This window comes from Crinia signifera, chromosome 8 (genome assembly GCF_055691185.1).
Source record: "Crinia signifera chromosome 8, ASM5569118v1, whole genome shotgun sequence".
Classification (NCBI taxonomy): domain Eukaryota; kingdom Metazoa; phylum Chordata; class Amphibia; order Anura; family Myobatrachidae; genus Crinia; species Crinia signifera.
Genome location: NC_139224.1, coordinates 47,743,968 through 47,771,766, shown reverse-complemented (window position 1 = coordinate 47,771,766; position 27,799 = coordinate 47,743,968). Strand labels below are relative to the sequence as shown.

Below are 27,799 nucleotides of genomic sequence, written 5' to 3'. Positions count from 1 at the left end.
GAAACGTGCTTTGGATCTGTATCTCCGGCAGTGTTTTGGATCTGGAACTGTTCCAAAACACCACCCTTCAGTGTTTCGTGTTTCGTTATGTTTCGTGTTTTGGATCTGTATTAAAAAAAAAAAAAACATAAAAATCTCTAAAATTGCAGTATGTGTTTTTTTTTTTTTTTTTGCTCCGACGCTATTATTAACCTGAATAACATTAATCTCGACTCATTTGCAGTCTATCCTAAATACCTTACACCCCACAATGTGGTTTTTAGGCCAAAAGGTTGCACCGAGGTAAGTAAATGACTATTCTAAGTGATACAAATGCGCGGCGCAAACACTGGACTGATATGGCACACTTAGCAGCACCCCTGGACTCTCCACTATCCACGTCGGCGTGGAGTTGATTTTAGGGTACTTGTGTATTATAGCGGCGCCCATCGCATCGTATACCATAAGGCATACGATGGTACGCGATGCGATATCACGCAATGTTGTACAATGGCATACAATTTTTAAATACAATGCCATACAATGCGATGGGATGCGATTATAAATTGTATAAGCACCCTAATGGGTGCTTACAATGTTAAATGCACCCTAATGGGTGCTTACAATGTTAAATGCACCCCCCACGCAACCCCCCACTATAAACGTGAACCTGAAGCGAGGCGAGCGCAGCGGTACGCGTCCTATGACCTTTTCATACCCCCACTATCCACGTCGGCGTGGAGTTTATTTTATATAGTGTGGCGAGTGCAGCGAGCCACCGAGCTCGAAGCGTGGCGAGCGCAGTGAGCCCCGCGAGGGGATGCGCATAACTTCACAGGTATACGCGTCCGCTCGCCACGCTTCGGGCTCGGTGGCTCGCTGCGCTCGCCACACTATATAAAGTCAACTCCACGCTGACGTGGATAGTGGGGGTATGAAAAGGTCGTAGGACGCGTACCGCCGCCCCTCGCGGGCTCGCTGCGCTCGCCACGCTTTGGGTTCACGTTTATAGTGGGGGGTGGCGTGGGGGTGCATTTTACATTGTAAGCACCCATTAGGGTGCTTAAAATCACCCATTAGAGTGCTTGTACAGTTTTTAATCGAATAGTGGTGTAAAATCGCGTCGCATCGCATGCCATCGGTTGTATGGCATACGATGCGATGCGATAAAAACATTGCACGACCAACATCGGGGGCGCCGCTATTATACACAAGTACCGATTTTAGATAGTGTGGAGAGCCCGAAGACGCGGATTACTTCACATGTAATCGGCGTGCGCTTGCTACGCTCGCCACACAAGATCAACCCCACGCCCATTTTAATGGCATGCGATATTTTATTGTACAGTGCGGGTCTTTGGACCCGAAAATCTGGTCCCATCGCATCCCATCGCATCCCTTAATTAGTGGTATGCGATGCGATGGGCGCCGTGATAATACACACGTACCTTTTTTTCAAATGTTTAGTTCCAACAATCATTGTTACACATTTACAGTGTTTTTCTCTTTTACTTTATTTTTTGTTTTGAAACTGGAGGGAATTGACGTGAACAAGCTGGGGATTAGGGCTACTGGCGACACCCCACAAAAAAAACGACATTGAGCAGCCACCTCATGGGTGTGTTGGAAGAGCTGCTAAGCTGCTAATTACTATGAAAATGTTGCCAGTTACATCCAACTCATTTAAGGGCCAATTGAGACCCTTTCGTTTGGGGCCCATCCCTGATGTTTGGGGTTTGTGCATGAGCATGTGTGATTATGCGCATGCACAAACCCTGGGTGCGGACGGCTTTGGTGGCTTTCACATACAATATATCACATGTGATCCCACCCAGGCCTGCTAATGCAACAACTGCGACTCACAGGCTCCGGTGCGATGTCCCCAGTACCACGCATCACATTGGACCTGCTGTCACATACATTGGACCTGCTGTCATATATGATATATATGATATATGATATATCACATGTGATCCTACCCAAGCCTGCGAATGCAGCAGCTGCGACGCACAGGCTCCGGTGCGATGTCCGTGGTACCCCGCATCACATTGGACCTGCTGTCACATACATACGATTTGAACACTTTTTATAGGATCGAACGCTACATATTGCATCCTATTCGCCTGGTGCATGGCCAGCATTAGACGTTTTCTAGTGTTCTGCCCTGTGGTGCCTGGCTTTCACGGACTTAGGGCCTGATTCTGGTTTATTCGGTAAGCTGCGAAGATTGCAGCTCACCGAGCACCTGAGAGAGAGCACCCGCCGAATCCCCCCCCCCCCCCCCCAGCACCGCTGATCAACCATGCGAGGGGATGTGGTACGAAAACCCGTTGCATTTCTCCGCTGCAGGAGAAATCATTCGATGGTTGCCAACCATCGAATGATTTCTCCTGGCTTTGCAAATAAAACTCAGTGGTACCTGACTTTTATTTGTGAGTGCCGGGATGAAGACAAGGTGGGCGGCTGACAACCTTGGCCCAACCGCATAGCCATGGGAACGCCTAGGGTTTTCATGGGGACACTCATAAATCTCTGGGCATTCCCTTGGGTGAACCCTGCCGCCGTCTACCCCACACTGATCCCTGTGAACAACTCGGCGACTATGCAAGTCGTTGAAGCCGTTCGCAAAGGGGAGCTGCACATGCGCATAAAACACATTCCGCACGCACAGATCCTCAAACATCGGAACTGGCCAGAATTCGGCCCCATCCAAATGAATGAGAATGACCCCCTTACTGGGTTCATCCCAGATTCAAACTTCTTATTAGGGACCCACCAGAGACGAGGTCACCTAGGTGTAAATTTAAATTAAAGCTTCAGTAAAAAGGATCTACAGTAGGACGGTGTTTCCCAACCTCCACCCTCAAGTCACACTAAGGAACAAAGGGGTAGATTTATGAAGCAGTGATAAGGGAGGACAAGTGATAAAGTGCCTGGTACTTTATCACTGGCCAATCAGCTTCTGACTGTTAAGTTACAGGCTGGGTTTAAATAGGAGTTGATTGGCCGGTGATAAAGTACCAGGCACTGTATCACTTCTCCTCCCTTATCACTGCTTCATAAATCTACCCCATATTTACTAAGATGGGAGTTTGAATATGGGATGTTGCTATGGGCAACCAAACAGATTCTATTATCTTGTAGACAATGCTAATAGAATAAGTATAAGCTAATTGGTACCATGGCCCAACTGTGCGAAGTTTGTATATTCTCCCCGTGCTTGCGTGGGTTTCCTCCCACAATCCAAAAATATACAGGTAGGTTAATTGGCTGTCTGTGTGTGCGTGTACATGTGGTAGGGAATATAGATTGTAAGCTCCACTGGGGCAGGGACTGATGTGAATGTTCCAATATTCTCTGTAAAGCGCTGCGGAATATATGTGTGCGCTATATAAGTAACTGGTAATAAATAAATAATAATGGGCAACATCCGATCTTTATTAGAACTCCCATCTTAGTAAATTTAGTAATGTCTATGTTTAAGCACAGATGGCCAAATCACCTGTGCTCAAGTATGGCTATCTTTAAAACCAGGACTGCTGATGTGCCTTGAGGACTGTGGTTGGGAACCCCTGATCTAGTATGCCAGACTGACTTTGGAGTCACATACAGTACCTGTAAATGGTATCAGGATTATTTGCATCCAGGTTGGTTTTACTTTAATATTGGCTCTTTTAATCAAGTGGCTATTGCCACAAGCTCACTGGTCCATGCATCACGCCGGTATTGCACTTGGGCCAGAAAATCGAATAGGATCTATACTACCAAATATTGGGTATGGGTAAAAACTGGACCGCACGATACCGCCGGACCGGACAGGCTCCATTCGGGGGGTGCATTGCCGGGGGTGTCCTGTCCAGTGGGGCTACTCTGACACCTGTCACCAGGGAGAGGAGAAGCCTCCCTGCATGGTCCGGGGGTGTAATACAAACCAGAATGGTCTGTACCAAATGGGAAGGCTGTAATCTCCCCGTCCCTGGTGAAAGCTGTCTCAGGCCCCCTCGGACAAGACACCCCCCGGATCGGACACCCCCCTGGACCAGACACTACAAGCTCCGGAAAGCATAGTTTGATGTCCAGTCCGATGTTCCAAGGTCTTGTCTGGGTCCAGTTCTTACTTAGTCCCCCCAAAATTCCATGTCCCTGGATAACAGAATTGCTCTTATCCACACCAGGTAGTTTAGTACTATGGATGTAGTACACTATATTGATGCACATCCACACAATTCTATGGCACAAATATAGACTTTATAGGAAGTATCATTTTACTTTTACATAGTTTTCCCACTTAGGGTTTTTTTTAGTTTAAGGACCAAATATGTACCCTGAAGTTTGGAGGATCCCTGTAGAAGCCCGTGCTCTTTGGAGCTGTCTCTGAAACACAAACATGGAAGGTTGAGCTACATATTTTGGCATAATTATCGATGGCTACTTTTGTCTATGAACGCAGAAATGATTCAGGTCTGCTGCCTATACATAAAAATACAATATAAAAAGGAGCAAGCTACTAACCCAACACAGAACTCCTACATACGTTCTAGATGTTCTGTGGGTAATGAGGTAGAAAGTGTTTATATAATAGCAGGCAGCATTTCAACACTCCCTAAGCCATTGGCATGTTAGCGGTAACACGATGACTTATAAAGTGTTGAAATACTGAAAAATGTTACAGTGGAGGTCCCGGCCTCAGACACAAGGGAGGCTGTCACCTGCTGCTGTGCTCATGAAAAATGCACAGTATTAAGATGTACAATAACTGCTAAAAACATTTAAGTATTAGGCAAACAAAGTAATGCATCTATCAGAGAATCCTGATTGATGACATTTCATCACTTCAAGCCTGTCAGCTCCGCCCACTTTCATGAAGATAAATGCAGTGATTGTTGTCTCTGGCCGGATCTCCCCCATTTATCTCCTTATGTTCCCATTTCTGCTCATTACTCTCATCATACTTGCAGGGTATACACCAGATTACAGAGAATTAAAATACTTCAGCTCCAGGTTTTGGAGAAATGTACTGTATAACTGGGGACGGCGGTAGAGAAATAAAATATTAACAGTATTTCAAATGGAATACGCAACAAAAGTCATTACTGTGGTTTTAATATATACCAGTGTTTGCCTGTGGCTTCCCTCGCGTGGATGTGTCATTGAAATGTACAGATGTAGCGGGAGACATCTTTGCAGTGGATGGCGGAAGAGTCGCCATGCGCCATCCCCCGCCAGGGGACGCGCGCGCAGGAGATGTGCGCACATCCTTTTACAACGGGGCTACCCCCGCCCCCTCTCCGACGGTCGCCCCGGGTCCCCGCCGCCTTGCTGCACCCCCCACTAACCCTGTCCGTCTCCCTGAAGCGGAGACGGACAGGGTTCCCGTCCCCCAGCCGACGGTAAAATGGGACGCACGTGCGTGTGAGACGCACCACGTCCCAGTCTCTATCGCCGGCGCTCGCCAGTGCAAGGGATCTGGCGAGCGGCCAAAGATGTCTACCGCTCCATCTGTAGAACTGATTCTACAAAGACAGTAGTGCCATATTGTGATATGTGTGGTCTGATTCAGACCTGTGCGCTAGGCTGTGTACGAGTGGGTAAATGCTGATTGCAGAATGCCCCCAACCTCCCTCCCTGCTCACTAGCATGTAAGCTGATGCGCTCATATGCATATCCGCTCACAAACGACTGAACGAGAGATCATTCGATGGTCGTTCAACATCGAATTATTTTTTTCCTCTTCGCAAATCAAAGTCAGTCTAGACAAGTGGTTCTCAACCTCGGTCCTCAGGACCCCCGAACAGTGCACGATTTCCAGGTCACCTGGCAGGTACACAGATGCACTCATTAGTCACTGACACATTAAAAGATCACAGGTGGAGCTAATTATATCACCTGTGATTCTGTGTGGAAATCTGGAAAACATGCACTGTTAGGGGTCTTGAGAACCGAGGTTGAGAACCACTGGTCTAGACTGACATTAATTCTGCCCGTAGATGGCCGAATTCGGGCGGGCACTGACACCATGGAACATCAGCTGCCCGTCCCAAGCAGGCATCGTCGTGCCTGTGTTCGCAGGGGTACACCCAGCTTTTCTACGGGCGCTGTTTGCGGGAAACGCTGTAATACTCGCCGAAGTTTTTTGCTTCAGAGATTTGCTCATGGGCATATTCGCGCATGTGCAAACACCGGGCAGGGGAGCCAATTCGGCCATCAGCGAACGGGCCTGAATCGCCCCCATTGATCAAATTTTTTTTGTTAGCAGATTCAGGGATTAGCACAAAAATGTTTGGGGATACTAAAGCTGGCCATGGAACAAGCAGCTGGAGCTAAGATCTACATCTACACTGTTCATCATAGTGAAGCAGATGCTTACAGGAAACTGCAGACCAAAGGGGAAAATTGTTGGGGGTAAGAGGCATTCACAGTATAAATAAAGTCGCACCAGCGGATTCAGTATGAAATCCCGGCGGTCGGGATCCCGGCGTTCAAAATCCCGACAAGGGGGGGGATGTGGATCGCCCCCCTTGCGGGCCCGGTGCCTCGCTACGCTCGGTACGCTAATTTATTCTCCCTCCAGGGGTGTCGTGGACACCCACGGAGGGAGAAAGTGTCAGGATTCTGGCGTCGGGATCCCGACCGCCGGGATTTTAACTGCATCCCGCACCAGCGCCACACCCAGGTAGAATAGGTGGATGTGACAGATGAGATGGCTCATGGAGCATTCAGTTTGAGGTATCTGGGCAATCAGAAGGGGAAAAACCACAATACATTTATATGAGTGTATACATTATGTATTTAATAAGGAAGGCATGCGACCCAGCAATTACCCAGCATTTTGAGTGCTGGGTCATTTTGCCGACTACAGTCTGACCCCCTTTCACCCTAAGCAGCAAATTACCGGGTTAATAATGTTAACCTGGTAATTTTATGAATTGCATGGGTATTTCTTAACTGTGAAAGGGTCAACCCAGGTAGCCGACCCTGATAAAGGGCAGGGTCAGCGACCTGGGTTAACCCTTTCACACTGAACAAATTACTGGGTAGATTTGCTTCAACCGGTATTTCAGGGCTCCACAAATACCGGAGGCCAGATCACCAGTGTGACCAGATTTTGCTTCCTGGACACCAGATTTTTTTTGCAGGGAGGAAGCAGAATCTGGTCGTGGGCAGATCAGTGACGCCCGACCACCTATCTCCCTCTCCCATCAGGCCAGTGGAAGTGTGGGATGTGGTGCCCAACCCCCCTCAGTGATTGCAAAACACTGGCAGTTAGGGATCCCATTTTTTTTAAATAGAGCAGATCCTGCAGCAGCCAATAAAAATAGTCAGCGCTGCCCCAACCAATGAATGCAAACAGCGACTTAATTCATTCCCTGGCTGCACCATCCTAACAATTGCCGGACACCGAGTCCCCACATAGTCACCGCTCCTCCTGACTCTCCGGCTTCCTGGATTGGAGTCTGTACAGCAAGGTAGACAGTGGCTACCTAATTCTCATAGAGGGGCTTAGCAAGTCCCCCATAAGGATGCAGGTCTTTCCCCCGGCCCCGCAGCAGCACCTCCACTCTCTGGGGCGCCGTGCAATGAGCCCCCACTTCTTGCTGCTGGATGAGCAGGGACTGCACAGCTTCCAGCATGTTACAAAAGCATGCAACCTGTACAAACGAGCATATAGGTAAGCGGCACTTATGTGGCGTAATATGTAGTAAGCATTACAGTGTGTGGTGTGATTATTATGGTGTTCAGTGGTTGACCCAAGCCTCAAGCCATACTGATATTTCCAGGGCCACTTACCAGGAGCATTGATTATCAGTCTGACTACGGACCTAGTGCCAAGCTAGGCTTAAGGTTTAGTGCGAGTTAAATAAGTGAATGTGGTGGAAGCTGCCTATTATGGTGTTCGAAGGCACCAAGGGGCAAGCTTCAATTAGTTCTATATCTTTCCACAACTGCAGCATTATCTGGTCCTCTGCACCTCGCTTCCACCGCTAGCCAGTCCTGCCCAGCAACATCTCTTCTTCTTTCTTCCGCCAGGGCTTCTTCAATTGCCGGATCTACTTCAATAAATAAGAAATTGGACTTATCGTCTCCTCTTGCTTCACTTGGCAGCGGATCATTCACTTTATGGACATTTAGGCGCCACACCACAATTGTGTTGTATACCTACAGCTATATTACTGCTAAATGTTAAGAGACACTATCATCAGGTCAGGAACAGCGCTTTAGAAAGCCCTGAAGGCATGAATGCAAAACTATGGGGTATATTCAATTGCCTCGATTATTTAATGCAGTTAAGATACGCCGCCCTCTGCGAATATATTTAGTTATCCATGATTCTGGCAGTTATATATCTGGTTTTATGTGCCTTAGGAACCAATATAGGAGCCAACAGTTGGGTAAAGAAACAATGAAAATGTAAAATGTGACACAGTAAGCTAGATACTGCAACTCTTACTAAATATGTATTTATGCAGATTACCATGTAATTAGCTGTGAACAGCCCCCTTTAATGGGTTTTCGATGAATATACTTTAGTTGATTTCTGCTTGCAGCCTTCCAAGGGTACTATCCGTAATCAAAGGACTATAACTGTGCTTAGGCCCCTTTAACTGAATCTGCCGCCAAATAAACTTACGTTATACAGGTTGAGTATCCCTTATCCAAAGTTCTTCTGGTCCTGAGAATTTTGGATAACAGATTATTCCTTATTTCAGAATATTTTTATATTGCAATGATGTATTTTGAAGTATTTTGCATTTATGTTGTACAAACATATCAAACACATGAAATACACACAAATATATTTTATTTGTGCATAAAAAGAGTTTCAAAATGTGAAACAACGTTTGTGTACTATCTCAGATACTGAATTTGAATGCTAAGCAATCGTTTTCTTGCACATATTTAGTGCCAGTTACATATCATGTACCAGTAGTGCTGTTACAGATGTCCCCAGTAGTGGCAGTTACATATCATGTCCTCAGTAGTGCCAGTTACAGATCATGTTCTCAGTAGTACTGTTACAGATATCCCCAGTAGTGCCAGTTACATATCATGTCTTCAGTAGTGCTGTTACAGATGTCCCCAGTACTGCTTTTAGCAAGAATTTTTTACCCCACTTTCTGGAATGTATGGTTTTCAGAATAATTTGGATAACGGATATTTGGATAAGGGATACTTAACCTGTACTGGCCATATGAACAACATAACATACCAGCCAGGTACTCAGGGTAGATGTATGAAGCAGTGATAAGGGAGAAGTGATAAAGTGCATGGTACTTTATCACCAGCCAATCAGCTCCTAACTGTATCTTTTTAAACCCAGCCTGTAACTTAACAGTCAGGAGCTGATTGGTGGGTGATAAAGTACCATGCATTTTACTAAATTCTCCTCCCTTATCACTGCTTCATACATCTACCCCAGGACTGTACAACGCCTAGGAATTATTATAATGAGCAAGGGTGCTGAATCATTACTAGTCACCAGTACATTCCCAGTGACTGTAAGGTCACTGCTTACAGAGCCCAGGTAGCAATAAATGCAGATCTGATTTCACCCTTTCTGCAATGGCTGCTCAGATAACATATGTAGTCAATGCCTGAAGCCAAGAGGCAACAGGAGTGTAGATGTATGAAGCAGTGATAAGGGAGGAGAAGTGAGTCAGAGGAGTAGTGGCCCATGGCAACCAATCAGCTGCTGTGTATAATTTTATATTATGCAAATTACAGATGTTACTTAATTTCTGATTGGTTGACATGGGCCACTCCTCCCTTATCGTTGCTTCATATATCCCCGGGCAGACGATGGTAAAAACCCTGCACACCATGATGAGCGAAATCAAATCTTTGCATCAGGCAGATTTAGGTTCGGCCACCACAAAAAAAAACAAAAAACTGGAAGTGGTCCAATGCATGCCCGTGAGTAGAACACCAAAAAATTATTCAGACACATGCAACTGCTATTTACTTTTTATTTTTGTGTATATTTGTGTCAGCTGTCCTTAATACCCTGTAAACAAGCCATAAAACAAGATATTTACTGTATAAGTCTGAGGGTCTTTTCTGTTTACAGCAGGGCGCCTCCAGCTGTATGATGCCACGCCTCCTGTTGCTTTAATAAACCCTAGGAAAGGCAGCATTGTATAGTTATCTCCTCCTGGGCAAAATGTCTGCCCTAGAACTATGCAACCTACTACCTCTTCCTAGAGGTCCATCATGCTTCAGGTTTGCTGCAACATGCCATATAATACATAGATAACCCATTTTTATGCATGTTAGGTCTGCTCTGATCTTAATTTTTAGCAGATCAAATACCACAAATTTACCACATATCAAGATAGAAATGCAATACAGTCATTGAGATGACAAAATAGAATGATAAAATAAAACCAAGTAATTTGCACACTTGTGCAGCAGAGGGCGCTCTAGGTGACAGACATTCCTCTTATAGGCCAATGCAAGTTTAGAACCAAAGGGAAGCCTTTGCTGCAATCATACTCCTCAAGAAAGGCAATAGATTGTATAGTTATCTCCTGACCAAGGTAAAAATCACTACCCCACAACTATACAATCTACTACCTCACCCCGACAGAGCAATGCTTTCAGAGAAGACAATGATGTAGATTTACTTACCGTCTTTTAATAAAGGACTACAACACACATTTTTAGAAATCTCTTATATACAAACATAACGTACATGATCTAAAGATCATTGATCTGCGGTGGGAGGAAGGTATAAGGCACAATGCGGTGGGATGTCTGCCACTTTAGGAAAGACAGTAGATTGTATAGTTATCTCCCAGCGTTGGGTGTGATTCTAAAACTAAACAACCTACTACCTCATCCCACAGTGCAGGGGAGGGGGTTTCTTCATCCACGGAGCAGTAACTGGGCCCGAATATCTTCTTAGATCTAGGTTTCTAAAAACGAAAGAAATAAAATAAATAAAACAATTACATCTGAAATAGTGCATGGAACACGCAGGACTGCTTTGTGACGGAAAGAAAACAAATACTTATTCCTCTCCATCCATGAAATGTAAAAATGTTTGGACATTCTCTTGTATCATTTGCAGTTTGTAACCTTTAGTTTAACCCACAGGTTCTCAAAGTCGCTCCTCAGGACCCCACACATGTTTTGCAGGTCTCCTCACAGAATTGAGTGAAATAATTAGCTCCACCTGTGGATCTTGTAAAATGTGTCAGTCAATAATGAGTGCACCTGTCGGGTGACCTAAAAATCGTGACCTGAGGACAGAGTTTGAGAACCAGTGGTTTAATCATGAAGGTACTCAGTTATAAGAGGATTACATATACTATACTGCAGTGGTTTTCAAACTTGGGCCTCAGGACCCCCACACAGTTCACATTTTCCAGGTCACCCGACAGGTGCACCAAGTACTCACTGACACATTTTACAAGATCCACAGGTGGAGCTAATTATTTTACTTTATTCTTTGAGACCTGCAAAACATGCACTGTGTGGGGTCCTGATGACCAACTATGAGAACCTGTGATATGCTGCTATATTTTGTTTAAAACCATGGCCAAAAAAACACTGTAAAATATGCTGCTGTTCTCAGAAATTGCTCAGTTACTTTCATCTATTGATTTACATTTACAGCCTCATTGCAAGAACACAGTCTAAGGAGCCACAGTTTGTTAGCCCTGTATTGAACATAGGGGTCGATCCTATTAACCCCGAAGGGTGCGATTTGCCATTCACCCTGAAAACGGCACCTGAATTAAGCCTATATCGCAGCCTTCGCAGGGCCAAATTAACTGAAAATCGCACCCCTATGGAGGTGCGAGCACTTATCAGCGAATTCAGCCCGCCGTAAAATGTGCCAGTGACGTGATGATTCGCACACATCAGGCTTAATTGGATCGACCCCCTAGTGTCATCAACGAGTTGCCATTTTTTATTTGGTAACCAAACTCCTTCTAGTCACAACTGGCCCCCAAAAGGGACCAGTGTTCATCCTTTCTGGCAGTGCTTGTGTGAGAGAGAGGAGAGCAGTGGGTACATGCCAGCAGAAAGTCTGGTGTTGGGTCAGTGACCTTTGCAGACAGAGATTAATACACACATTGAGAATCTGTGGTTGGGCTCTCCAAAATACCTAATCCAACATCACAGCCTCAAATGTTTCTGTACCCAAGGCACATGTGTAAAACCAATGTACGGGAACTGTACATAAAACAGAAGTGACGCTGAAGCACTAAAGTTTTGATTGCTTTGAAATATCTTTATAAGCATAAAGTTAAACGTGCTACGTTGTTCTGTTGGGGGTAAAAGTAAAACTCAGTGGCCAAATTATTATGGGAAAAAGTAGAAAGCTACTTTAAATGGTGGCAATAATAAATATCAGTGCCAACAATTCATGCAGCAGGATCTAGAATACAATGCATTTGGTTTTTAAGATGAAGCAATATATGTGGAGAATGGTACTGTTTAATAACAGCAGATTACAGTGAACAGAGTACAATGAGAGGGTCCTATGGAGTACAATACACCAATTGCATAATGAACACACATTTTTGAACATGCTTTAAAAAAATAAATATATGATACACGTTTATTTCTACCAATACAGAATAAAAACCATAATACTTGCCAAATAGGTTACACTTGAAAACATCACTGTAATGGAAGAGCTAATCCTGGAAAAAAAAGAAAAATCTAAATGAACAAAGTATTACAGTATTTAGTAGGAAATAACAACAACAATAATATAATGAAGTACAGTAAGATAATTGCAGCTCTCACTATAGCAGATTGATCATCTCTCTACACAAAGACACAGAACAGATACATGGGGCACATCCACCGAATGATAATGTCTAGCAGGAACCTACCCAGTGATGTAGAAGGTTACAAAGGATTACCTCATTTCAAAAAGACAAAATGTATTTTTGTGCAAGAAAAATAAATGAAACCGTTAAAAAAACAACAACAACGGGTCAGCACAACGCTGTTCTACCTGATTTTTTTCTTGTACCGTGTCCTTTAAGACAGGAATGGTCTATTGACAATACATTAATACAAAATCGGTCATTTAGTATTCTGCCAGCGCTTGGCATATATCCCAGACAGCCTTTCACTGGCTTGTATGCCTATCATCAAAACCTAATCTAATGCTTTTTTTTTTTTTTTTTTTTTTGTATTTCAGCACACAGATGGGTACAAGCCGTTGGTCCAAAATGCCCAAAACACAGATGAAAACTGGGGAAAAATATGGCACAATGTCAAAAATCTGAAGCCGTGTAAAAGGCGCTGGCACAAGGCCTTTACAGATCAGGATCCGGTCATTGCAAACTGAGAAAATATTCTTCAGGGAAATGGAAAAAAAATAAAAAAAATAACAAAATTGTTCACAATCCACGTACTCTTTTGTCTCCTCGACTTGCTCAACGAAAAAAATTTCACCAGCTGAGAGGTAAGGTGTTGATGAAAATAGGAGGCTTCCAGTCCGGAGAACGCTGGCGAAAGCTGCTGATGATGCCAGATCACTTCAGTGAGTCAATGTACGTCACAGGCTGATCCGGAGAGAGAACGCACCATACGCAGGACAATCTGTCACAGGAATAGCTGGGGCTTCCTAGTGTATGCTTCTGTGAAACAGAAGTGTCTAGATGGGTAGAGTTCCTGGCTTGTTACTGTCCAGATCACACTACCAGGTGTAATGTTCACCATTGCGATAAAAGGTAATTTATGTACAGATCTTCAGGGTTTTTTTTTTATTTTATTTTATTTTTTGTAATAGAAGTAAAAATAATTCTACACTACAGTGCTTAATTAAAAAAACACTGGGGCATGTAAAAAAAAAAAAAAAAAAATGTAATACCATAAATATTATAAAATCACGTGGGATCAAGGGCAATCTTTTTGGTTACAACATATTGGAGACCATTGTTACTAGGTTCTGCAGCTTGTCTGTTGCAGGGCTGAAAAACTGCAACTGTGCTGTAATGTAGTGTTCATTCTAGCACCCGCTATCTTTGAAAACCCATGCAGTTCCTCTTCCCTGCCTGGGGTGTCGCTGTCTGCTGTAGTGCTTTCAGCACAGTGTGGTCTGTGTATCAGCACTGATATGCAAATCTGTGCTAGAAACACCACAGCAGACAGCGACACCCCAGGCAGGGAAGAGGAACTGCATGGGTTTTCAAAGATAGCGGGTGCTAGAATGAATACTACTGTAATGTCGCTTCTTATAATGTATTTGGAACACTAACTACAAAGCATCTATTATATGTAAGCATACTGCATAAGGAAACGTGTCATACTGTAGATGGAATTTTAAAGACTGTTATAGTGTGTACACATGGGTGCGATATGGCTTCCGATGTTGCCGATGTTTTTTTAGGGCTTGCGAGCCCGATGCGCTGCCGATGTGTGCTCCCGTGTGAGAACATCGGCAGTCAAATAGAGGGCAGCCAAGACTATATAGTGCAGATCTGGGTACTTGTGTACTAGCACGGCGTCCATCACATCGCAGACCATAAGGCATGCAATGCGATGTTACGCAATGGCAGGCGATGTTATACAATTTTAAATTGTATAACATTGCATTGTATGGCATTGTATGCCATTCTATCGCATATACAACGGTATGCTATTTAAAATTGTATAAGCACCCTAACGAGTTTTTCCATGTTAAAAGTGGCCCCTATAAGATAATTAAACGTGATGGGTGCTTAGTATGTTAAAAGCACCCCCAACGGCACCCCCACTATCAACGCCAACCCGAAGCGTGGCGAGCGCAGCGGTACGCGTCCTACGACCTTTTCATACCCCCACTATCCACGTCGGTGTGGAGTTGATTTTATATAGTGTGGCGAGCGCAGCGACCCGGAGGCGTGGCGAGAGCAGCGAGGCCAGCGAGGGGATGCGGAATACCACACTATATAAAATCAACTCCACGCCGACGTGGATAGTGGGGGTATGAAAAGGTCGTAGGACGCGTACCGCTGCATTCGCCACGCTTCGGGTTGGCGTTCATAGTGGGGGTGGCGTGGGGGTGCATTTAACATTGTAAGCCCCCATTAGGGTGCTTATACAATTATACATAGTATAGGGGGCTTATACAATTTAAAATCGCATCGCTGTGCATCGGGTGTATGCCATGCGATGCGATTATATGTCGTGCGACCTAATATCGTGGGCGCCGTGATCATACACATGTACCCAGATCTGCACTATATTATATACTAAATTGTGCCACTCCATGCATGCTGTGCTATGCGAGTCCCGATATTATCTGATCGTATCAGGACTCGCATAGCACGGCATATATGCTGTGTGTACACACCATTAGTAGTCAATTTCAATTAGGCATGACTAGTTACATAGTTACATAGTAGGTAAGGCTGAAAAAAGACTTGCGTCCATCTAGTTCAACCTGGTATAGATATCCATTGCTGATTTGGTTGGTTCTGGTATTTTACAGACAAATTATATTTCTTATTTGTACCCATGGATGTTTTTCTCCAGTAAATGTTTGTCCAACTTTGCCTTGAACGCATTTAATGAGCCAGCCGTTACCACCTCTCTGGGAAGAGAGTTCCAGAGTTTGACTGTTCTGACCGTAAAGAAATTCTTTCTACTAGCTGAATGAAATCTTTTTTCTTCTAATCTATACTCATGCCCTCGCGTCCTAGATTCCTTTCTAGTAGAAAATAGGGTGTGTGACAGTTCCTTATATTGGCCCTTGATATACTTGTACATGTTGAGCATGTCCCCCCTTAAACGTCTCTTTTCTAATGTAAATAGTCCCAAATTGCTTAATCTCTCCCCGTAGCTTAAATTCTCCATTCCCCTAATAAGCTTTGTTGCTCGCCTTTGGACTTTTTCTAATTCTATGATGTCCTTTTTATAGTGTGGGGCCCAGAACTGTACTCCGTACTCTAGGTGAGGTCTCACCAATGCTTTATATAGTGGCATAATTACCCTTGAGTCCCTAGTTTCCATTCCCCTCTTAATACATGCCAGAATTTTGTTGGCCTTTTTTGTAGCTACATTACAATGGGCACTACATCCTAGATTGCTGTCTATTTGGACTCCTAGATCCTTTTCAAGTATGGAATTACCCAGTTCCTCTCCGCTAAGGTTGTAACTTGCACACTGGTTGTGTCTCCCAATGTGCATAACCTTACATTTATCTACATTGAACCTCATCTTCCATTTTTTTGCCCACTCATCTAGAATTGCAAGATCATTTTGAAGCATTGTGACATCTTCTGGTGATTTGATGACTTTGCTAAGTTTTGTATCGTCCGCAAAGATGGATACTTGTCCTCAGTAACACTTTTTCCACTAGTATCAGTTAGTGGGCCTATGTTTTCCTTAATTAAACGTTTACTATTTATGTATTTAAAAAATTTCTTTGGGTTGTTTTTGCTTTCAGTGGCTATGCACTCTTCATATAATATTTTAGCTGCTTTGATTACCCCTTTACAAGTTTTGTTTAATTCTTTGTATTTTGCGAATGCCTCCTCATTCAAGTTATTTTTATAGAATTTAAAGGCTCTGGTTTTATTGTTGATAGCTGACCTTACTTCTTTGTCCAACCATGGTGGCTTTTTTTGTTGAATTTACCTTTAGTTACTTTAGGAATGTATTCAATAGTTAGTGAATCAAGCACCTTTTTTAGAGTATCCCACATTTCCTCTGCATTTTTTCCCTCCATAACCGTTTCCCACCCAATTCCTGTTAGGGCTTCCCTGAATAATTCAAAGTTCGCTTTTCTGAAGTTTAGTATTTTTGCAGATCCTTTTTGATGTAATTTACTGAAGTTGATTTCCAGTGAAACCATATTGTGATCACTATTCCCTAATTGTTCAATTACTTTTGTGTTTGAAACTAAGTCTGTGTTATTTGTTAATACTCATCACGAGTTGGAGTTTCTACCGTTTGTGTAATAAACTGGTCTTTAAGTAAGCTTAAGAACCCATTGCTTCTTGCTGATTTACCTGTTTCGTTTTCCCAATCAATGTCGGGTAAATTAAAATCCCCCATAATTAATACCTGACCCTGATTTGATGCTTGTTTGATTTGGTTTAAAAGAAGAGACTCTTCCCTTTCATTTATATTTGGTGGTCTATAGCATACCCCTATTATAAATTTGTTTTTTGGTTTCTTATTATTGTCGGTTATCTCTGCCCACACTGTCTCCGAGTTGTCGTCTTCCAGGTCTGTGCTCATATTTTTCTCACATGATGTTAAGTTATTATTTACATATAGGCACACACCCCCGCCCCTTCTATTTTCCCTGTCTTTCCTGTAGAGTGTATATCCCTCCATGTTTAATGCCCAGTCATGCGACTCATTACACCATGTTTCTGTAATACCAATGATGTCGTAGTCATCCCTACTGATCACCGTTTCAAGCTCCCCGATTTTACTCACTAAGCTTCTTGCATTAGCCAGTAAGCATTTTAATTTATGTTTATTTTTAGATATGGCTCTAGATTGCGGCAGCAAGTAACTGTGCCTATATCCCACACATGGATTAGTGTTGTGGGGCGAGAACAGGTCACAAGAGGAGCAAGTTCAGCTTCCAGAGTTTCTACGCCATTGCAAATGCAACTCAACCCAGTTGCCTGTAACTGTATTGACACTACAAAGTGAAGTCACAGAAATGATCGGTTTAATTATGTATTGACGTTTGTTGCCTGGAAAACAAATAATGCATAATCACATGCTGTTCAGACTGACTTTGTACACACATACCCAAATACATCACAGCAGTATACGCAGGATCAGATGGACATATTACAGTCATGCACCCACTGAACAGCTTTCCAGCTGTTAGCAGGTACACTATAACGACACAAATGTAATTTCTAGGTTTCTCATTGTGCAGTGTACAAATTGAGGGAAATCACAAGATGAAATGAGTTGTAAAAGGTCTAAATGCCAATGGCTCCCAAGTCGGCATGCCACAAACATGTTGCATATGCATACAAGCAGAGTTTAGCACATTAATAGGCAGACCACAAACACTACACAAAAGCCATCAGAACATTTCCTTGACATCCGAAAGTGGGCCCGATTCAGTGACATAAGCCAATTCCAATGCAGCTGCAAATTTGTACGCAGCAGCTGGGACTCGTAATGAGACACCCACTGGAGGAGTGTCTGCACAGCTGCTTGCACACAAATACTGGACAAACACCAGTAGAACATCAACCTTCTATATAACCATGTTTCTGCAGCTGGCCTACTGGAAGTCAAGAAGCCGTAACTTTCGTAATGGTGGATGAGATTGCAGCCTATAAGTCATATGGAGGCGCCTAAAGGCATGTAACTGCCACGTCATTCAGGGTGGGACGTACTAATACAGAAATGCTCTAAACCCCCCCCCCCCCATTTTCTGGGTATATACTGGATTTCTCAATATGCTTAAAGCCCTGCCGCCCTGATGCCTATGGTCTTCTCTGAGCAGGATTGTGTGAGGGATCAGACACTGATCCCTTCCAACATGCCCCATGACCCCCGGTGTCACTGTTCGCCTAGGTAGAGGGACTCCTGGGTGACAGACTTGGAAGTCCAGGAACTGGAGTGCATCACAAGGGGCAGCATTTATTGTGAGGGTCGCCTTTTGTGTGGTTCCATTTTGTACTTGTGTTGCTTAGTTTATTTTTTTCTCCAGAAACACGAACTTCACCAAATTGAAAATAATGACTTTAGAAGTCTATTTATGCATAACTTTATCCAAAAACAAAAATGTCCTCAGTATTTCTAAACAAATATTACCATTTAAAGGTGGCCATACATTAGAACATTTTCAGGTCCGAACGTACAATTTAGACAGATCATGCGATGCATTGTGTGTGTTTTTAGTGCACACCGTAAGGTGTTTTGGTACGATTATGATCCAATGTGCGGTCCCCTGGGTCAGGAGGTGGATCCTGTGATCTCATGTGCTGCACACATGATCTGAAGATGCTACCAACGATTAGTATGCTGGCAGTTGCAGATCTTACAACAGATCTTATGTGAAATTACACAAAAGATCTATTGTGTGTCCAGTGATCGCGAAAACCCGCCAAAATTATGGGTCCCTGGGACCAGGGCTGTGGAGTCGGTAGATAAATGTTCCGACTCATCGCACTTCTGATGCCGACTCCTCGACTCCGACTCCTCTGTATTAATATGCGAATGTATTTGATACATTCCTTGAAGGAAAGAAAGGCAACATACATATTATTACTACAGAAACTAGAGGCTGGGAAGCCAACAGTCTACTGTATTGAACAGTTAAGCAAAGGACAAACACAATGAAAACAAAGTTTTATAAAAAAAAAATATTCATTAATTAAATGGCTGGATAGTAGTAGTAGGCATAAACATCAGGAACAGGAACTTTACCAGTTCAAAGATAAAAACCACATTATTTGGTTGTTTTGGGAACAAAAACAATAGGAAAGGTTCAGAAGGGTGGAGCATGAGTTCTGCATGCTTTGTGACGACAACGAAAATCAACGAGCCACAATCTCCGCTGGTTTGCTTGCTCGTCACTGTTCAATTCATGGACACAAGAAACGATTTCTTTACCGAGTCGTTACTGGCGATGAAAAATGGTGCCTGTACATCAATATGAACCAGCGTAAGGAATGGCTTAGCCAAAGTAAATAAACGACCCCGCGCATGAAACAAGATCTTCATCCGCGTAAAAAGATGTTGTGCGTATGGTGGGAGAGCTTGGTTGAATGAATTTTTTGAGTCTACACCAGGTGATTTCTATCAACGAGGTATTGAAAACCTTATTGAACGTTGGAAATATGTTGTAACCTACAAGCGAGAATACATTTATAAGTATTGGTGCTCTGAATTGTGCATTGCGTGCCATATAGTGAAGCACATGAAAAGCATGCTTTTTCACGGTCACTTAACGTGTTCGTTTTGCGGTTTACGTGAGGCACTGCATGCATTGGTCTTTATTCTTACAGTAGAGAAGTCATTAATTATAATTTTCGGAGTCGGTGCATTGTTTGCCGACTCCAGGTACTCGAAATTGCCTCCGACTCCTCGACTCCGACTCCACAGCCCTGCCTGGGACCCCTCACTTACAAAAATCGGGGTCCTACTTGACCTTTTCTAGGTCCCAACGGAATAAAGCCTCCTCTCCCCTTCCCCAGCATGGCACATACAGAAGCCTCCTCCTCTCTTCCATATGGCATATACCCTGAGCCAAGGGCCAGCCTGAGCCTATTTTTTTTTTTTGTTGGTAAGCAAACATAGATTTGTGCACCCCAAAACTGTGGCTATTGTGGGTTGGGGGGGGGAATTAATCAATTGGCAAATTTGCCCACTCACATAAAGCAAGATACACATATACTAGAAAAAGGCATAATGTCGGAATAGGGACACCTGTGCTGCACCAATCAGGATTGTAAAAGTAATGGCAGCAGGAACAGGAGGGATAGGGAGATTGAAATCCCAGCAGAGTCTATAGGCTCCTCTTCTACAGGCAGCTCTGAGGGGGAAACAGATCCCTCTGCCCTTGTCACACATATTAACACAGCGTGCAAGCCAAAATCGCTGGGTCCCAGGGGACCCAGCCATTCATAAAAAATGAGTCCCTGGTGCTTCAAAGTGGGTAAAATACTCGCTATAGCGAGTATTTGCGAACCCTGGTGTCTGGTAAGCTGCCGGGGAGTTCAAGGGAAATCAGGACACGATCAGTATTGGATGCTGGTTGTCCTGATGTATGGCCAGCTTAAACTTCTTTAACATACTGAAAGAGACTGATTTTAATGCTTGGGGCCAAATATAATAGCCTGCAAGCTGCCGGAGGTGTGGTACTTTGTGCAAGTCTGACCAAATTTAAAACCTCGAGCTAAAGATACCAGGTACGACTAAAACCTCTTTTACACCACCACAAAAACCCGGGTCATCGGCAGGTCAGACCCGGGTCAGGGGCGGTGTACAGAGGACTTCTACCCAGGTCCTGACCTGGGTAGAGGGGAGTGTAAATGGGCAACCTGGCTCCCGTTTACATCAATGAGGGACATCCAACATGCGGACCGCAGCGTCCGCAGGTTTGATGGGGGCACACACAGCCTCCACTGTCTGCTGTACTCCGCTGTACTCTGCAGCAGAGGAGGTGAATGAATGCCTGTGTGCAACATCCATTCACCTCCTGGACGACGGCTGGGAGGGTGCACGGGGGCCCAGCAGCTTACCTTGGTGCTGGGCTGCCCCCAGCAAGGCGATCGGCGGTCCCGGCGCTTGGAGAGGTCATCTCCAAGCGCCTCCATCTACACTGCGGGTAGGCCCTGAGTGTAAACGAGGTAAATCCCGGATCTGACCCGGCGTGGATCCTTGTTCCAAATGCAGGGTCGGATCCAGGATTTCTGGTGTAAAAGGGGTATAAGCCACACTTGGAAGTGTAGCATAAGAGCCTTCTAAATTTTGCATCCTAATCACATTGCTCAACCAGCAAAACACTGTTAGAGACACTAGGCTGCTAATTTAACCTCACAGGAATTAATTTCAAACATGTACAAAGTAGAATATGCCAAAGGTATAGCCGCTATACAGACTCATTTTCACGGGTGCCGGACGGGGTCCCGACAGTCATTAACCCAACGTTGGGATCCCAACTGTTAAAACACAGACGGCCGGATTCCCGACGGCCGTTGGCTATTCTCCCTCGTGGGGGTCCCCAGTGCCCTCCTAGGATGCTCCCCAACCAAAAGTCCAGATCATAGCAGCTACGGTCAGCGGCACGCGGTACATAATGCAGAGCACAGGTAAAAGTCAATATTGTTTATTGCGGATTTATTTCAGCATTACCACAGTATGCCCTGATGATGCTGGAATAAATCAGCAAACCGTTGGCATTTTCCTGGTCCTTCATTATTATATACATAGTGCCGATATAGATCAATATAATTTTACTTTCATAAATAAGCACACAAATACCTATAAATATAATCAGATTTCTGTTTCTACAATCTACAAAGTAACTGGTAATATAATTTCTAGAAACAATACCTTTCCATTTGCTTTCCTCTTTAATTTGTTCAACCAGAAAACCAGTTCTGTAGTTTTGGGCTCCTCAGACCGATAATCTGCTGAACAACCTGGAATAAGTGTAGGGTGAGGTTTATTATTAATGTTATCACTTTCACCATATTGCTATGCTACTTTATGCCATTTTTGCTTTCCAAATAGGAAATTATACATCTTTGTCCAGTAAAGTGCAACAGTTACACTGGAGAGAACTGAAAAGTGTAGATTCACAAGCAAATCTTGTGACTTTCTGCTCAAGAACTTCAAATCTAATTTCTTCTTGGTTATTTTGGTGTGTGCGTATAGCTATGATTTGACCAGGATGTACAGTGAAAAAACGGGTACTTGTTTCCTAGAACGGCGCCTAGATTTTCTACGTACGGCACCATAGGGAAATCGCATCGCTTGGGCCATTATAGCGGCATGCAATGCGATTTTTTAATGTAATTTTTTCAATGCTCTTTGTTCCCCACTATATCGCATTGCACCTCCCGCAAAATCGCACGCGATTTTATAGGGTGTGCGATGCCATTACATTAGCTATACAATGATATGATTGTATGTCCCAAAAATAGGTTTTACGCACCCCCCACTATCCATGCCACCCCGAAGTGTGGCGAGCGGCGGCGGAATGCGTCCTACGTTCTTTTCATACCCCCACTATCCACGTCGGTGTGGAGTTGACTTCATATAGTGTGGTGAGCGCAGCGAGCCCGGCGAGGGGACGCGGATTACTTTACATGTATTCCGCGTCCGCTCGCCACACTATATGAAATCAACTCCACGCCGACGTGGATAGTGGGGGGTATGAAAAAGTTGCGCCGCCGCTCCCCATGCTTCGGAGTGGCGTGGATAGTGGGGGGTGCGTAAAACCTATTTTTTAGGACATACAATCATATTATTTTAAACCTAATGTAATGGCATCGCATACCCTATAAAATCGCATGCGATTTTGCGGGAGGTGCGATGGAATGCGATTCATGTCATTTATTCAGTGAATAAATGACATGAAAACTAATATACTGAAGCACTGTATGAACATTGCTATGTGATTGGATCACAATAAAGCACCATACACACTAGCCGTTCCCCGCCATTGCCGATATTGGCAAGGTGCGACGGCCAATATTAACGGGGACCTCCCTCGAACTGAACATGCAGGGAGAGGGTGAAGCCCTTTCTGAGCAATATTGTTTACAAGATCACCTAGTATGTATGGGGCTTAACTTTCACATCATTCATCCTTGTACCCAATTTACACTTCCCATATCCACAATCCCAATGCACTCTTTCCCAAACACTCCATTCTATTGGAATCTATGATGGATGTCAATTGCCCTTACCCTATCCCATTTCCCTGTATACTGATTCCATCTCAGTTACACTTTAATCCAAAATGCTGAAAGCACATTCTTCAAAATTCTTTCCACACCAGCTGGCAATCAAACTTTCATCCAAAACACATTCACATCGGACTAAAGGTGCCCAGACACGTTACAATTATTGTATACAATATCGCATCCCATCGCATCTCGGTTTTGCGATGAGATGAGATCTAGTACAAAAAGTTGCAGCACATACTTTTTGTACTAGATCTCATCGCAAAACTGAGATGCGATATTGTATACAATAATTGTAACGTGTATGGGCACCTTCAGGACTTGCACACAACATACACAGGCTAAATGGCAAGTTTACAGAATCTGTTCCACTTTTTCTCTCCAGGGCATGTATGGTCTAAAGCAGTGGTTCTCAACCTCGGTCCTCAAGGACCCCCAACAGTGCACGTTTTCCAGGTCACATTTCACCTGTGATTCTGTGTGGGGACCTGGAAAACCTGCACTGTTGGGATTCCTTGAGGACCGAGGTTGAGAATCACTGGTCTAAAGCATTTCCCTCTACCCTGGTTAGGGTTGGGATCATTTGGTCTATTGCATTATGGTCGAAAGTCATTAGGTCGAATCCATTAGGTCGACATGCTAAAAGGTCGACATGGGAAAAGGTCGACATGATTCTAGGTCGAAAGGTCATTAGTTCGACAGGTCATTAGTTCGACAAGGTCATTAGTTCGACATTGTCTATGTCGACATTCACAAAGTCGACATGGGGTTTTTCACAGTTTTTTTACCTGAATGTCAACAGTCGACATGGACACAGTTTAAAGTGCACTGCATCCCCTCGCTGCGCTCGCAATGCGTCGGGCACGGTGCCTCGCTACGCTTGGCACACTATTTTATTCTCCCACCACGCCCTAGTGGATGGTAGGGCATGAAATACCGCCTGTCGGCACATGTTGGCTCAAAAAACAGTGAAAAACTCCATGTCGACCTTGTGAATGTCGACATAGACAATGTCGAACTAATGACCTTGTCGAACTAATGACCTGTCGAACTAATGACCTTTTGAACTAGAATCATGTCGACCTTTTCCCATGTCGACCTAGAGTCATGTCGACCTTTTAGCATGTCGACCATAATGCAGTAGACCATAATGCAGTAGACCAAATGACCGCATCCCCCTGGTTATCACTGACACTTCATCAGTTCTATCCACAAGGATACCCAGGTTATTGCACATGACCACAACACTGCCAATATCAACAACCTGGGAAATTGGCCCGTGTGAAAGGGTCCTGAAAGATTGTCCCGGACCCAACATTCCGGGATTTCATTCCGGGTCTTGATGCTAGCGGGTCCAGGGACAGCGTGAACAGGTAACCTGGGTCGACTCGACCAGGGTCCCATTGAATGCACTGTAAAGGCACCGCTGGGAGATGCTGACATCTCCCAGCACTGCCCCGGCCTCCCGATTGCATCACCCGCCTGGCTTTATGCCAGGTCGTGCAGCTAATGTGAAAGCGCTTTTAAGCCGGGTCACACCTGCGATTTTGTACCCGGCTTGCGAGCACTTACTAGTGTGAAAGGAGTATGACTGAAAGTAATGGGGCCTACACACGTTGCAATCCCCAGGCATTTTCTATGCTATCTCACTAGATCCCGGCCCCAGGCATCGCTATCGCACCGGAAATTAATATCCAGCAGGCTGAATAAATCTAGAATTGCCGGTGTCAGGGCCCTGACAGATCATTTAGCGCACATCGATGTGCAACGCTGTATGCAGCGCGATCTAGCATTGCTCAGAACGCTCATCTCCCAGTGTGTAATAGCGATGGCCATCAACAATCGATGATTCATAATCAGCGATGGTTAATGGCCGATGTTGAATATTTTTGCCATCGATGGGGGAGAACCAGATGGTTTCCCTACATCGATGGCACAGCAGACCTAATGTTTTTCATTTTTTTTTTCTTCAAAGTGCTGGGACACTGAGCAAAGCCCCGCCCATGTGTTTTGCTTGGCCTACAGGCTAATCACGCAAACATAATAGATGACCATCGATATGTAAAACTACCGATGGTCACCCATTGCATAGTTTTACACTATCGATGCAATGTTGCACTTTTGCCATCCCTAGTGTGTAGGCCCCATTACACTATATAAATTTCAGGTTTCTTGCTGGACTACCTTAAAGCAGTGCTCTCTATTTAGTCTACCATACCGCCAATAAAAGGTTCCCAACCACAGCTCCACTTCCACAATGCATCTGGGCCAGACCACCCCAATCCACAATGCTTCCTAGAGGGCTTCCATCCCAGGTTTCTCTTCTATTCTTTCAATCAGACATTTCCAATCACTTCCCAATACCCTGACATGAATATTTTGAGATGATGCAGAACAGAAGTTAAAAGAAGCTACTTTTTTCTTTTTAAAAAAAGATGTTTGGTGACTGAGATCACTACTAATGGTGTGTACACATGGTACTTTTTGCCTTCCGATGTTGACGATATAGTCAACATCGCATCGGATGCAGATCGCAAGGGTTTTAACCCTTCAAATCCCGATCCGATTCTGATGCGCGTTCACGTATCACAAGGCAGAAAGTCTTGTCTGCCTTGACTATATAGTGCAGATCTGCACTATCAAGTCAAGATTGTATGCAAATCGGATGTGCCTTCAGATACTATCCACGATCTGATCGGATCGTGGATAGTATCTGAAGGCACATCTGACCGTGTGTACACACCATTAGGGGGTTATTCAGACCTGATTTCTGCTGTGCGAAATGGCATAGTCCTGCTGGGATCAGATGGTCACTGCCCAGACAGAGGGAAAACTTAATCTGCAAGTCCATACGCAACTCACTCATCATTGAATGAGTTTACCAGTCTGTGCAAGTGTGCATAGCTCTGAACCTTCCACAACACTACGACAGACAGCCGAATCGAGGCCAGAGCTGACAGCACACACCCTCCATGAAGGTGCCTGGGCACGCCTGCAGGTTTTTCTTCCATTCCCAGAAAATGGCCGGCTACCACCACCCAAACGCTTGAATGGGGCAGAGTGGGGGACATGCAGAGAAGTGGGGAGCAGGCTGGGGGAAAGATTGAATTGGGGCAGAATGGGGGACATGCAGGGAGCAGGCTGCAGTAAATACACTGAATGGGGCAGAGTGGGGGGACATGCAGGGAGCAGGCTGGGGTAAATACACTGAATGGGGCAGAGTGGGGGGACATTCAGGGAGCAGGCTGGGGTAAATACACTAAATGGGGGCAGAGTGGAGGACATGCAGAGAAGTGGAGGACATGCAGAGAAGGGGGGGGGAGCAGGCTGGGGAAAATAGATTGAATGGGGCACATGCAGGGAGCAGGCTGGGGGTAATACACTGAATGGGGGCAGAGTGGGGGACATACAGAGAAGGGGGAGCAGGCTGGAGGAAAAATACTGAATGGGTGCAGAGTGGGGGACATGCAGAGAAGGGGGAGCAGGCTGGAGGAAATATACTGAATGGGGGCAGAGTGGAGGACATGCAGAGAAGGGGGAGCAGGCTGGAGGAAATACACTGAATGGGGGCAGAGTGGGGGACATGCAGAGAAGGGGGGAGCAGACCTGTACTATTTACTGCAGTCAAGATCTCAGTATCACCCTTCACACTGGAGCAGGTAAGACAAGGTATTTGTTTAGTCTTCTGATGTGATTCATGGTTCAGGCTGAAATGTTGGCCCCCACACATTTTCACCTCACCAAATCTGGCCCTCTTTGCAAAAAGTTTGGACACCCCTGGGTTAAATCAAATTAACAGATACTAATTTAGTCACCTGTGATCAAGCATGAATATCCATTAAACTTCTACTGCAGCGTCAGATTTCGGGAAACCTTGCTGTATAAGATAGCTCTGACCCACCTATCCACTATCCATACTTCCTCCACATGATAGTTCACAGACACAACTTCACCATCCTTACTACTTCCACAAAGTAGCACCCAGCTTCCCTCACACAGTGCCCCGAGACGCGCAACCTCCTCCCCCAGCACAGTGTCGCGCAACCTCCTCCCCCAGCACAGTGTCGCGCAACCTCCTCCCCCAGCACAGTGTCGCGCAACCTCCTCCCCCAGCACAGTGTCGCGCAACCTCCTCCCCCAGCACAGTGTCGCGCAACCTCCTCCCCCCTCTGCACAGTGCCCCCAAGTCACGCAACCACCTCCCTCCCTCCCTCTGCACAGTGCCCCCCAGTCGCGCAACCTCCCCCTCTGCACAGTGCCCTCAAGTCGCGCAACCACATCCCCCCTCCTCTGCACAGTGCCCCGTCGCGCAACCACCTCCCCCTCCTCTGCACAGTGCCCCCCAGTCGCGCAACCACCTCTCCCTCCTCTGCACAGTGCCCCCCAGTCGCGCAACCACCTCTCCCTCCTCTGCACAGTGCCCCCCAGTCGCGCAACCACCTCCTCTGCACAGTGCCCCCCAGTCGCGC

General features: G+C 45.0%; 1 long non-coding RNA gene across 1 annotated transcript; it reads right to left on the bottom strand.

Annotated features, from left to right (window-relative positions):
- Positions 1–9,930: 9,930 nt before the first annotated feature.
- LOC146027004 (uncharacterized) lies at positions 9,931–27,391 on the bottom strand. The gene is made up of 3 exons (XR_014454622.1): positions 27,146–27,391; positions 21,973–22,061; positions 9,931–12,632 (listed from the first exon to the last, which is right to left on the bottom strand). It is a non-coding gene; the product is annotated as an uncharacterized LOC146027004 (long non-coding RNA).
- Between the last annotated feature and the right edge of the window lie 408 nt (positions 27,392–27,799).